Here is a 14062-nt window from a genome sequence, read left to right as displayed (position 1 = left end):
GACCTGTAAGTTTAGACATTCTGCTGGGGGAAGGAGATCAACACAGCATCTACAAAGTAACCATTTGGGATGTCATGCCTCAAACAAGCCTTTGTTTGCCTTTTTACGTTGTTTTTAATTGTTTTGGTAATAAAGGTAACTACACTATAAGCCTGTGTGCTCCCTCTCTTTTTTTTTTCCCAAATATACATTTTATTAAGGTTTTAAACAGGTAAGCCAAGAACATACAGAAAAAGAAGAGCATGAATATGCACAACACCTTATTTCAGTATGGATGGGTATTCCCGTCTAGGCAAGGAGAATACGAATACAACATATATAATACATGTATCTGGTTGAAGAATCAGTGTCACCCAGAACCATTGCACCCATCTCTTCCTGTGAGGGGTGGTCTTGGCACTAAGGCAGTAGATTCCATGCAACTAGCCAGTTCCAGATCTACCCATCAGCCAGAGAAACCCCGCTATCATGGGTGTGAAATATCCAAGGAAAGAAAAGATATAGTAGGCAGAGAGAATATAAAGAGGGGGCGAGATAGGAGAGTAAGGGTGGGGACAAGGGAGGGACACAAAGGGAGGATGGGGTCCAAGGGATATGGACTGGGGTGCCACGTGGACCTCTCCCAGTCAATGTCTGCGGAGTTTCAGTATATGGGATCCTAGGTGTGCTCTCTCTTATTCCATTTTCAGCTTCAAGTACTCGCTGGTGTGTTTTGAAAGCAGCAAGGCTTTTAATTTCAGTTACCCGATTTAAACAAACGTATCTTCTCTTTGACCATCGACTTGTCTGTGCAATGACTCTAGGCGGTAGCGCAATTACTAGCTCATGTTGTTTTAGTGTGTTTATTTCTGAGTGGGGTCTTCCGAGACTCAACCCCATCCTTATGTAGGCATGAACCAGACCTCAACTCCAGATTTAAAAGCTTAACCACTTCTCATCCAGGCCAATTCTGACATTTCTCTCCTACATGTGAAATTCATAATTTTTTTTGCTAGAAAATTACATAGAACCCCCAAAGATTATATATGTTTTTTAGCAAAGACCCTAGAGAATACAATGGCGGTCGTTGCAACTTTTTATCTCGCACAGTATTTACGCAGCAATCTAACACGTTTTTTTTTCAGAAAAAAAAACAGTTTCATGCTTTAAAAAAAAACAAAAAAAAAAAAAACCCAGCAGTAAAGTTAGCCCAATTTTTTTTTCATAATGTGAAAGAGGAAGATACGCTGAGTAAATAGATATCCAACATGTCACTCTTCAAAATTGCACGCGCTCGTGGAATGGCGCCAAACGTTGGTATTTAAAGCGCCCCATAGGCGACGCTTTACATTTTTTTTACTGGTTACATGTTTTGGGTTACAGAGGAGGTCTAGGGCTAGAATTATTGCTCTCGCTCTAACGTTTGCGGCGATACCTCACATGTGTGGTTTGAACACCGTTTTCATATGTGGGCGGGACTTGCGTATGCGTTCGCGTACGAGCTCACGGGGACAGGGGCACTTTACTTTTTTTTTTTTTTTTTTTTATTGTTCATTTTTATTTTTTTATAGTTTGACACTTACAAAAAAAAATTTGATTACTTTATTCCTATTACAAGGAATGTAAACATCCCTTGTAATAGGAATATGGCACGATCGGACCTATTTACAGTGAAATATGGGGTCACTAAGACCCCATATCTCACCTCTAGGCTGGGAAGCCTAAAATAAAAAAAAATAAAAAAATATAAAAAAAAATAAAACGATCCTGGCTTCCCAGCCAAAGCGGCGCCATTAATTTGAATGCAGAGGCTGAGCGTGACGTCATAACATCGCACCCGGCCTCCGAACGATCATAGAGACTCCGGGGACCGCCTGGTCCACCGGAAATCTCTATGGTATCATCCAGGGGCCGGCGGATCCTGTGACCGATTCACCGATGGAAGTGGTGAGTCGGTACAAGCACCGGAGGGTGGCGTCCCCTCCCGCTGCCCGTAAGAACGATCAAAGCGGCAGAACAGCCGCTATGATCGTTCTTATGGTGCAGGGAATCGCCGGCTGAAAATGCCGATATCTGAATGACGTCTGTAACCTCAGGCATCATTCAAATATACCACCACAAAGCCCACGTCGTCATATGACGTAGCTTGGGCGCCAAGTGGTTAATTGAGGAGGCCTTTCACATCCTTTTCCAGGGGTCCAATCCCATCTGACTTTCAGGGGCCTAGAAGAACCGGGAGCCATCTCTTTCTCTTCCAGTGGGGATATGCAGACCCTTTATAGTGTCTAATCTTCCATTTAACCACTGCACACTTTAAATAACATTCCAGATTCTTTTAATAGTCGCACTGGAGAAGAAGCAGGGCCCAGACACCAGAATTTTTAGAAGCTTTTTTTTTTTAGTTTTTTTTAAGGGTTTCTCATAGGCTGAATAAAAAACACTTTGATCAGCTTTGACTAAAATAAAGTAAGTCAATGCAGGTTGATACATCCAATGATGCTTAACAGTCTTTCTCCACAGGAGTCACTTCAGTCCCCGAGGGATTACAATTTCCATCTTTGCACTGCTCCCATAACTTGGTATGTCAAAACAAACTCCCATGGATGACTTTGTCTGACATTTCTCAGCTACTGCCACCAAATTACTTTCAAAAGCCAGCAACAAACGCCATCTCTCCTGACTGCAGGACTTTTTCACCAATCATAGAACAGAATAGCTTACCATGCTACAGTGGTGGGAATAGGGTCAAGGTTAATAAAACCCCTTTAACATGCCTTTACAGCCTTGTGCAAAACATAATTGCTTTGAAGAAGACCAGGTCCAGTAGGTCATCTTCTCTGTATGCATTTTATAAATTAATTTTCTTCACCCCCCCCCCCCCCCCCCCAGGAGTGTAGCGGTTATTAGAAGATGCTCACAACACAGATAAATAAGTTATTGATGAAGTTGATGAAGTTCTCAAATGTTCTTGAGCCGAGAGCGGTCAGGCTGTATTTAAGATGCAATTAATTTTCTTGGACAGAGAAAGACAAAATGTAATGTGTGGGTCCAGCCTATGTGATTTATAGAATGACGAGTGTCAATGAGATGTTCTTTCACCTCCGGTCAAAGATGGGAGGGTTAAACTGGCCTGATTAGGGGAACACAAAATTAAATGGAAAATCATGGGATTACAAACCGTCTCTTTTTACGACTTGCAAATTAGAGTGGGAATTAAAAGGCCTGAAAACAGTTCTGCCTACGCACAGTGGACACAGGCAACTGAGCAGTATATTGGCGGAGACAGACTTTTATCAATAGGTGTCATTCATTCTTCTAGTGACCTTCACACTGGAGCTTGTGCTGTGCTTGCAGGGCGATATATGAAGGAAGCAGGCTCATTTAGTAGTACTGTCCTTAAAAATTGAACCTTTAGTGTAAAAAAAAAAAAAAAAATGCATTTAGTACATATACAATAGAACTGCCACTACTAGTGTCAGTACTAATGTCAGGTGTTTTAGAACACCTCAATTTTTGTTCACTTTTTATTCAGCTTTAAGCTGTTTAAAGCTGATTTCCACTGGTTTTTGAGTTTATTAAAAAAGTCAGCAGCTACAAAAAAGTATAGCTGCTGACTTTTAATAAACAGACACTCACCTGTCCCACGGTCCATGGATGCAGCCGCCTAAAGCCTCCATTCTCTTCACCCCCCTCCTCTTCGCAGCGGTGACATTGTGTGTGTGGGTGCCTGGATGTGACAGTTTGCGGCTTCACAACCGGGCACGTACTGCGCATGCGTGAGCCGCACTGTGCTGCGCTCAGGCCAATGGCCAGGCAATGTTCTGGGACTCGTGACGTGTCCCAGAACATTTTTGGGAGGGGCAACCTGGGAGTCGCCTAGGTGGGCAGAAGTTGGGGAGGAGGAAGTGGGACAGGAAGTTCCACTCCAAACCAGGTATCCAGCCCCCCCCCAAAAATAAAATGACATGCCAATTGTGGCATGTCAGGGGACGAGGAGTACTTAAAGCGGAAGTTCCACTTTTGGGTGGAACTCCGGTTTAATGTCTAAACATACGCTCAGATTAAATTAAATGCAGCAGGGAAAATAAGTATTGAACACGTCACCATTTTTTTTTTTAGGTAAATATATTTCTAAGGGTGCTATTGATATTACATTTTCACCACATGTTGGTAACAACCCATGCAATCCATATATACAAAAAAAACAAAAACAAATAAAAGTTCAGAAATTAAGTTATGTGTAATAAAATGGAATGACAGGGGAAAAAGTATTGAACACACTAACTGATATTTATTCAATACTTCATACAAAAATCTTTGTCGATAATGACAGCTTATAAACGCCTCCTGTATGGAGAAACTAGGCGCATGCATTGCTCAGGTGTGATTTTGGCCCATTCTTCTACACAAACTTCAAATCTTGAAGGTTCCGTGAGCCTCTTCTATGAACTCTGATCTTTAGTTTTTTCCATAGATTTTCTATTAGATTCAAGTCAGGTGATTGGCTGGGCCATTCTAGCAGCTTTACTTTCTTTCTTTGAAACAAATTGGTCTTGTGTTTGGGATCAATGTTTTGCTGAAATGTCCACCCTTGTTTAATTTTCATCATCCTGGTAGATGGCAGCAGATTTTTATCAAGAACACAAATTTTTACATTCATCCTTCCTTCAACGATATGAAGTTTGCCAGTACTGTATGCTGAACAACGGCCCCACAGCATTATGTTCCCGCATCCAAACTTCACTGTTGGTACCAGTGGCGGGCCCGCAGCCGAGGAGGGCCCAGTGAGACACACTGACTGTACGAACGAACACAGCTGGGTGGCTCGGCGGTGGGAGGAAGCTGCCAGCTGGGAGGCTCAGTGGTATGCCAATCAGCAGGTGGCAGAGCAGAGAGATGACATCTCCCACCGCCAAGCACCCGCCCTGCATTCTGGCAGTGCCGCCCTCACTCACTGTGCAGGCAGCAGAGAGATTACATCATCTCTCTGCTGCCTGACTCAGACTGGGAAACCTAAGTGACAATCCCCATTCCCCACCTTAGCAGGAAAGTGACAATCTGCAACTTGTGGCAAATGTGGCAAGTGGACAATCCGCAATGTGTGGCAGGTGACGTGGCAAGTGGAAAATCCACAACTTGTAGCAGGTGATGTGGCAAGTGGAAAATCCACAACTTGTGGCAGGTGACATGACAAGTGGACAATATGCAAAGTGTGGCAAATGACAATCTGCAACTTGTGGCAGGTTACGGGGCAAGTGGACAATCCACAATGTGTGGCAGGTGACGTGGCAAGTGGACAATCCGCAACGGGTGGTAGGTGAAGTGGCAAGTGGACAATCCGCAACGGGTGGCAGGTGACGTGGCAAGTGGACAATCCACAATAGGTGGCAGGTGATGTGGCAAGTGGACAATCCGCAACGGGTGGCAAGTGACGTGGCAAGTGGACAATATGCAACGTGTGGCAGGTGATGTAACAAGTGGACAATATGCAACGTGTGGCAAGTGATGTAACAAGTGGACAATTTGCAATGTGTGGCAGGTGACGTGGCAAGTGGAAAATCCGCAACTTGTGGCAGGTGACGTGGCAAGTGGAAATCCACAATGTGTGGCAGGTGACGTGGCAAGTGGAAAATCCGCAACTTGTGGCAGGTGACGTGGCAAGTGGAAATCCACAATGTGTGGCAGGTGATAGTTGACAATTTGCAATGTGCGGCAGGTGACGTGGCAAGTGGACAGTTTTCAACTTGTGACAAGTGACAATCCGCTGAACAAATTAAGGATTTTACCATGAAGGACTTTTGAGCCCTTAGGGACTTGATGTTACTTTATAATGAAGGAGCTGGGGAACTTGATCTTCCACTCGAGTGGACACAAAATATTTCTGAATATAATATGCACAGGGTGAAAACCTTTAAGCCTAAATGACGTCACTTTCCTGAACCCTCTCTCTGTCCTAATGTATGGATGTTTCGCCAACAAACAATTAGGAACATGAAAGCTGCACAATGACAATCCCCTATTTTTTCTTCAAATGTATCTCATGAGCAAACCAATGCACTCAAACGTCTCAAAACGTACCTTACCTAAGGTTCACAAAAGCCTTACCCATCCACCAGGCAGGCCTATTGTTTTGGGCACTGGGTCTTTGACTGAGAATGCCAGCAGATATGTAGACTCATTTCTTCTCCCCCATGTAACAAGACTCCCTTCATATATAAAATAGACACCGGATTTGCTGAAACATGGAGGGGACCCATGTTCCCCTGGACCCCCTACTCATTGCTATACAATCTATGTAATCTAGTATCCCACACGAGTGGGGCGTCCTGGTGATGGGTTCCTTCCTTATGAAACAGCATAGACCTTCCTGGCAGCTTAATCACTTTGTTCTGAATCTACTTACTTTCATTTTGAATAAAAATTATTTTTTGTTTATGGATCAACTTTTTCTTCAAATTCAAGGAGTGTCCATGGGCACTTGATGTGCACCATCTTACACAAACCTATATTTAAAAAAGGTGGCTGGGAGAGAGAAATCACCATGGCTCCCCTACATTCTCTACTGGCTCTGGCACATAGATGACCTACTGGTCATCTGAACCGGTACAGAAAAAGGACCTGGGCTCATTTTTTAAACAACTTAATATATCGATCAGTACAATCTAAAATGTACCCATAATGAGCAAAATTACAAGTATCCTTCCAAGACCTAAATATTTCTATTGGATAAGATGGATACATTCAAACAGATCTATATAGGAAACTGAGTGCGGGCAATACTTTACACCAGTAGCCTACGTCCCAGATTCCTAGTCGGAAGTATCCCTTATGCTCAATACATAAGCTTATAGAGGAATTGCACATCGGACCTAGATTTTGAAAAACACGCTGACCTGTTGCAACACTGATTAACACACTTGTATAATAGAGCCAAGGCCAGGTCGAGAACTTTTCTACTGTACAGTACTTCCTCAAACTCTAAATATACCCGTATACCTTCACCTGGAAATGTCATCCTGGTTGACATTTCCAGGGGAAGATATACAGGCACATTTACAGGTGCTGGCCCTCTATGGATTAATGCAGTTGGAGCTATGAAGTAGATTATCTCCATGCAACTCTAACACTTTAAATAGGCTGCAATTATTGTCCGATGTGGAGTGACCATTTATGTCAGTGCAGCCAACATGTGATTTATATCCAATGGAAAGTGTACCATACAAGTCTTCATTTGTTCCCAGACGCTTAACTATTTGGTTGTACATCTCAAGTTCGGACCCTGGCCTTGGTTATTTCGGTGCTGTGGCGCTCATCCAGGGAGAGTCCTGTACAGGCAGTGACACATGTACGGATCAGTGAGACCTGTTCCTATACCCCCCAATGTGTGTCCTAAAGAAGCGATCCAGCGAAACATGTAGACGCACAGGGGCGTGATCCTGACACACATGATCTGATGTTACACCGATACATACATAGTTACATAGTTAGCAAGGTTGAAGACACCAGTCCATCCAGTCCATCCTGAGTGAGTGTCTACAATTTTCCCTATCCCTGTACATTGGTCCCTACCCTCAAGGAGCCCACAATCCAAGGTCCCCATTCATATACAAGGGCCAATTTTGGACAGAAGCCGATTAACCTACTTGCATGTCTTTGGAGTGTGGGAGGAAACGCACACAGGCACAGGGAGAACATGCAAACTCCAGGCAGGTAGTGACGTGGTTGGGATTCGAACCAGAAACCCTTTTTACTGCTAGGTGAGAGTGCTAACCACTACACCACTGCACAGAAGTCATTTTTCCATTTGGGTATATGCAACGTCCTCCTTTTCTGGCCATTTCTTGGCCATTAGTGGACAATACCTTTTTATACAATTTTTATACTGCATATGTTTATGTCAATGTTTAATAAAATGAAATTTTTTAACTATGTTATTGTTCCAATTTGCCTCCAAGTCCGACCTGATGGGTTATTTTTTTCTAACAAGCTATAGTGATTAACTAGAACTACAGATGGTATTTGTTAAAGCGGACAATGGTCCAGAGGTCACTCCATATGTGGTTTTCTAGAGCAGAATATTTAGGACACAAGACACTGTGCCTATTTTTAAATGTTTGTATGTTCAATACAGTGTTGTAATAAAATACATATGTTTATCTATTTTGCGTATGTTAAGCCTTTTGTATGGTACCATGAAAGTTCACAATAGCCTCTTTTCATTCTTCTCTCTAATTTGATAGGACGTAGGTAACACATTTAAATGTTGTTAAAATTGGCAATCTTTTCTATAACAGCTGAAGACCCTTGTGGCATTATTTCTACAATGGAAATCAAATATTGCTCAGAAAGTTGTTTTTAACACTGTTGCAGCTCCAGCTCAAAAGAGTTTAACGCGGCTCTGTTAAAATAAAATTAACTTTATTGCCTTCCGTTGGCCGCCTTTTCAATACTGAAAAGACCGCTGGCTGAAGATGTTACAGAATCAGACACTTCGGGGACTGTCAATTTTCTGTATCTTCCCACTGGCCCCTATATCGCTACAGGAAACATTAGTGACTGACTTACATTTTCAATAACAACTGGAAAAATGGCGGTGTTCTTAAAAAACACACAAAAAATAAATAAATAAATAAATAAAAAAAACTGAACACGGATTCTGTTTTTGATTTTTTTTTCTTCCGACATGTTGGTGTTCAATCTTTTGCTTGGATATTAAAAGTATAGTGTATGACATTTTGGACAAAATGTCATACGCATGTAAATTTAGTTTTTGCCTCAGAACAATAAAGGTTCTGAGGGTTGGATTATGTAGGTGGGCCTCAACACCAGTCTGGCCGGGCTGTGTTTAGAAGTTCTGCATGCTCATGTGGACGGTGAGGTGCACATGACAGGCCAGAACCAGGTCTGGTTAGATATTTGGGTATCGGCCTTCTCAGAGACAATCAGTGGGAGTGCCGGGGCCAGTTGAGGAGTCTGGGAAGGGGGTACTTAAGCGTTGTGGGTCACATGTTCAAGGGGAGGTGTTCGTGAGACCTGTGTAGTCTGTTCTGGTTCCAGAACCAGGGTAGCCCGGGTCACGGGGTGTTCGACATCCCGCAACATTTTCTGTCTTACACTTCAAAGTACGTCAGGCAGGAGGATGATGACAGGACCACCCTGTAGTTCGAGTCCTTGGTATAGCTGGACCGATTGATACTTTGAAATGGTGCAACAACTCTGTCCAGTAAGGGAACTGAATAGAGGACTTTAAGTGGCCATAACAAGATCTATAGGGGCATTTAAACAGTGGGACAAGCATATGTAAGCCTCGGGATGCAAAAGGAAAAAATGGTGTATTTGCTAAAAGGCAAGTACAACTACTAACGCGCAACACAATCTTTTAGAAATGGAGCTCAGATTTCCCCTCCTCATGAGTCGTGACTCTTCCCCAGACTTTTTTCATTGAGATTACTGGAACAGGTATCCTTCCCTACCCTTATACCAGGGAGCCAAGTGTAATCCCAGACTCTGACCTCTCCTTTCAGCTACACATCTAATCCCCATCCAAATCTTGCCACCTTCATCTTACCATTTCGAAAATACGTCTTTTTTTTTTTTTTAAACCATAAGACCTCATGCACACGAGACGCAGGTGAAAACTCTGCTCAAAAAAAGCTGAAACGCGTGTTTGCATGCCGCGTTTGCGTTTATAAAGAAAGATAACATCATGTAGACCCTCCCCAAGCTCTCAAAGCATGTTTTTTTTAACTATTTCTGCTATTTTGATCAGAGTGAGCAGCAGCAGCATAGAGAGCAGTTGTACACTTGCATTTGCCTCTTTCTGTGGTATATATTTTGAAATGGATCCCATATTGAATATATGTCAGGAAATGCTCCTGATGTTGCGCTTGATGAGACAGCAACGTCGTCGCAAATTTCGTGAGAGGTCCAGAGTCAGAGCTCATCGATATTGGACCCATCCGTTGATGGGACAGCGAATATCCATTGGATATTTCACAAACATGTATGTGCAGCTGCGTACCTACCCCGACAAGTTTTTTAATTTTAGCCGGATGTCCATTGTCACATTTGATCTGCTCTTAGAAAAAGTACGACCTGGTCTGACATTCGTGGACACCAATATGAGAAACATCTGTTGGTAACGATCAGGTGTGTGTATATATTTATAAAATGTCATTCTCTGATGCAGAAAAGTGCATGACATTTTGTGACCCGACTTTGGGGTACCTATCTCGGGGTCACTTAGTGATAGTGACAGTGTCTGCATAATAAATTTGGTGTTCCTGGCAATAAGTGGCCCCAAGATCTGGGCCCCCAAAGTCGGGTCATCAAATGTCATTCTCAGATCATATTTCTGAGTTTTTAGGTCCAAAAAACTGGGTTCCTTTAAAAACGCATATAAAACGCAAACGCGGCTGCCGCATTTTGCGTCTGAAACGTGGAAATTTTTGAGTCTGAACTCATTTTTTTGCTTCTGGAAAAACGAGGTTAAACGCAACTGCATAAAAACGGCAAAAAACGAGACTGTCTGCATGGACACATAGGATAACATTGAATGAGTTCAGGGGCAGTTGAAAAAAAAAGTGTCCAACTGCATCTGAACACGCGTTTAACTGCATCTCGTGTGCATGAGGCCTAAATGCTATCCAGGTACTAATTCACTCCCTTGTCATCTCTTGCCTCAACCACTGCAACTCCTTCCTCATTGGCCTAACTTTACACAGGATATCCCCCCCACCTCAAGTCTATTATGAATGCTGCTGCCAGATTCATCCACCTTATCGGCCGATGTCACCATCTCTGTCAATCTATCCACTAACTCCTGATTGCTCAAGAAAGAAAATTCATAATAATGACAACTTAAAGCCACCCACAACTCTGACCCCAGCTACATCACTAACCTGATTTCAAAATAACAACCAAACCATCCACTTTATTCCTCCCGAGCCCTGCTCTCCAGCTTCCTATTCCCTTTATCTTATGCGCATCGCTGGGATGTCTCATGAGCCTCTCCCATGCTATGGAACTCCATATCCCACCTTTTATTGCCATCTCCTACTCTGTCTGCCTTCAGGCAACCCATGAAAACTTTTATTTTCAGGTAAGCCCATCTAGCCTCTAGATCTTCCTTTCTCAAGCAACCCTTCCCCACGTAGTTACTACCTTTTGAATAACTTCCCTTTCCAGTTAAGTTGTAAGCTCTCATAAGCAGGAGCAAATGCTATGTTATAATACAATGCAGCATCATACAACAAAAGATAAAGATCATATTTACAAATATTTCACCTATTTACCAACAGGTTATCAGCCACTCAATATGTGTCCTTGGAAATACCCCTATATTTTTTAATATAGTTCATCTTCAGGATATCACTTTTAAAATGATAAAAGTACAGATTTTTTCTATTATATATTGGCTTTTAATGCTCAACTCTAGGTAGACATAAAAGACACAAATGAATGCACGGGGCCATCTTTAGCTCAGGGCAAATGGGGCACCTGCCCTGGGCCCAATCTTTGTAGGGGGGCCTGTACTACTCTTGAATGGGGCCTTTATGGCTTTGCACAGAGGACACGGGAGGCTGTATTCCCATTCTAGCCAGCAGAGAGTGGGTGGGGCCGGGAGCTCCACTGACACGCTGACCCTGCCCCATGTTAGAGCAGTGATTGGAGTGGACGCGTCAGTGGAGTTCCCGGCCCCGTCCCCTCTATACTGGCTAGGAAATACAGAGGTCCAATCACTGCTCTAACTATAGCTGCTCTGTTCCGAGCATACAGGCTACATGGGGCGGGCTCAGAGTGTCAGTGCAGCTCCCGGCCCCGCTCTCTCTGCAAAGCTTTCACCGGGTAATCTCCTGCAGTATGTCCGCAGTCTGGTAAACTCCTGCAGTATGCCCGCACTCTTTGACCCTCTCCTGTAGTATGTGTATGAATGTGCCGCTTTACTTGTCCAATTATTTGGGATTGCTCCACTGCTCAGTGAGCGGTAATGATGTGCATTAACCTATATCAACCAATCAGTGAGCGCTAATAATGTGCAGTAACCTCTAGCAACCAGTCTGCAAGCAGATATTATGTGTTGTTAACCTCTAGCAACCAGCCAGTGAGCGGTAAGGATAGGCTGTAACCACTGGCAAACAATTGCAATTGCTGCGTGATCTGCTGCAGTAAACTGATTTTGAGTCTGCTACTTTTTTTGTATGTCCCAGAATGGAGGTGGGGGGGGGGGGGGGTGGGGTTGGGGGCAAGAAAATGTTTGCCCAGGGCCCAATCAAAATTAAAGACGGCCCTGTGAATGCAGCTCTGTATTCATTGTGTAGCACTACCCCCATAGGAACCACTGGATAGGATGGGTCCTCTGTTCTTTGCCTTGAACTACTCAAGAGCCTCAGCCCTTCAGGCACAGCAGGTTGAGTGTACAAACATACAATATCACAGGAAATTACTGAAAGTAATAGTTAGTACACAATAGTAGTGCTATATTAAAGAACACCAAACCAGGTAGTCAAGGAAAACTTAATATATTGTCACACAATACGGTCAGTAACTGGGCAAGCATAAAATGTATTAACAATGGTAATAACACAATTTAGCATACAAAGTAATAAAAAGGACTAGGCTTAAGATGACATTTGACGTCCAGATCAGCATAAACAGTAGCAAGGCCACATCAAGTGAGTAAAATAAGTATTTGATCCCCTGTCAACCAACAATAATTCTGGCTTCCATAGACTGGCTACAGTATGTGCTCATGGGGTACACAGATTTGTCCTGTCAGTTTAAGAAGGTGCTCCTAATGACAACTCGTTATGTGTATTAACCACTTTCAGACCGGACCATTTTGCTGGTCAATGACCAGAGGTCTTTTTACAATTTGGCACTGCGATGCTTTAACTGGTAATTACGCGGTCATGCAATGTTGTACCCAAACAAAATTTGCGTCCTTTTCTTCCCACAAATAGAGCTTTCTTTTGATGGTATTTGATTGCCTCTGCGATTTTTATTTTTTGCGATATAAACGTAAAAAGACCGCAAATTTTGAAAAAAAATGATATTTTCTACTTTTTGTTATTAGAAAAATCCAATAAACTCAATTTTAGTCATACATTTAGGCCAAAATGTATTCAGCCACATGTCTTTGGTAAAAAAAAAAAGTCAATAACTGTATATTTATTGGTTTGCGCAAAAGTTGTCACATCTACAAACTAAGGTACGTTTTCTGGAATTTACGCAGCTTTTAGTTTACGACTGCCTATCTCATTTCTTGAGGTGCTAAAATGGCAGGGCAGTACAAAACCCCCCCAAATGACCCCATTTTGGAAAGTAGACCCCCTAAGGAAATTGATAAGTGGCATGTTGAGCCCATTGAATATTTTATTTTTTTGCCTCAAGCGATTGAATGACAAAAAATTTTTTTTTTTTTTTTTTTTTTTTTTACACAAAGTTGTCACTAAATGATATATTGCTCACACATGCTATGGGCATATGTGAAATGACACCCCAAAATAAATTCTGCTGCTTCTCCTGAGTACGGGGATACCACATATGTGGTACTTTTTGGGAGCCTAGCCGCGTACGGGGCCCCGAAAACCAAGCACCGCCTTCAGGCTTTCTAAGGGCGTAAATTTTTGATTTCACTTCTCACTACCTATTACAGTTTTGAAGGCCATAAAATGCCAAGATGGCACAAAACCCCCACAAATGACCCCGTTTTAGAAAGTAGACACCCCAAGCTATTTGCTGAGAGGCATGTTGAGTCCATGGAATATTTTATATTTTGTCACAAGTTGCGGGAAAATTACAAACTTTTTTTTACACAAAGTTGTCACTAAATGATATATTGCTCACACATGCCATGGGCATATGTGAAATTACACCCCAAAATAAATTCTGCTGCTTCTCCTGAGTACAGGGATACCACATATGTGGGACTTTTTGGGAGCCTAGCCGCGTACGGGGCCCCGAAAACCAAGCACCGCCTTCAGGCTTTCTAAGGGCGTTACAGTTTTGAAGGCCATAAAATGCCAAGATGGCACAAACCCCCCCCCCCCCCCCAAATGACCCCATTTTGGAAAGTAGACAC

This window comes from Lithobates pipiens, unplaced genomic scaffold (genome assembly GCF_037356315.1).
Source record: "Lithobates pipiens isolate NorthernLeopardFrog02 unplaced genomic scaffold, aLitPip1_a1.2 Scaffold_57, whole genome shotgun sequence".
Classification (NCBI taxonomy): domain Eukaryota; kingdom Metazoa; phylum Chordata; class Amphibia; order Anura; family Ranidae; genus Lithobates; species Lithobates pipiens.
This window is presented reverse-complemented; position numbering follows the sequence as displayed.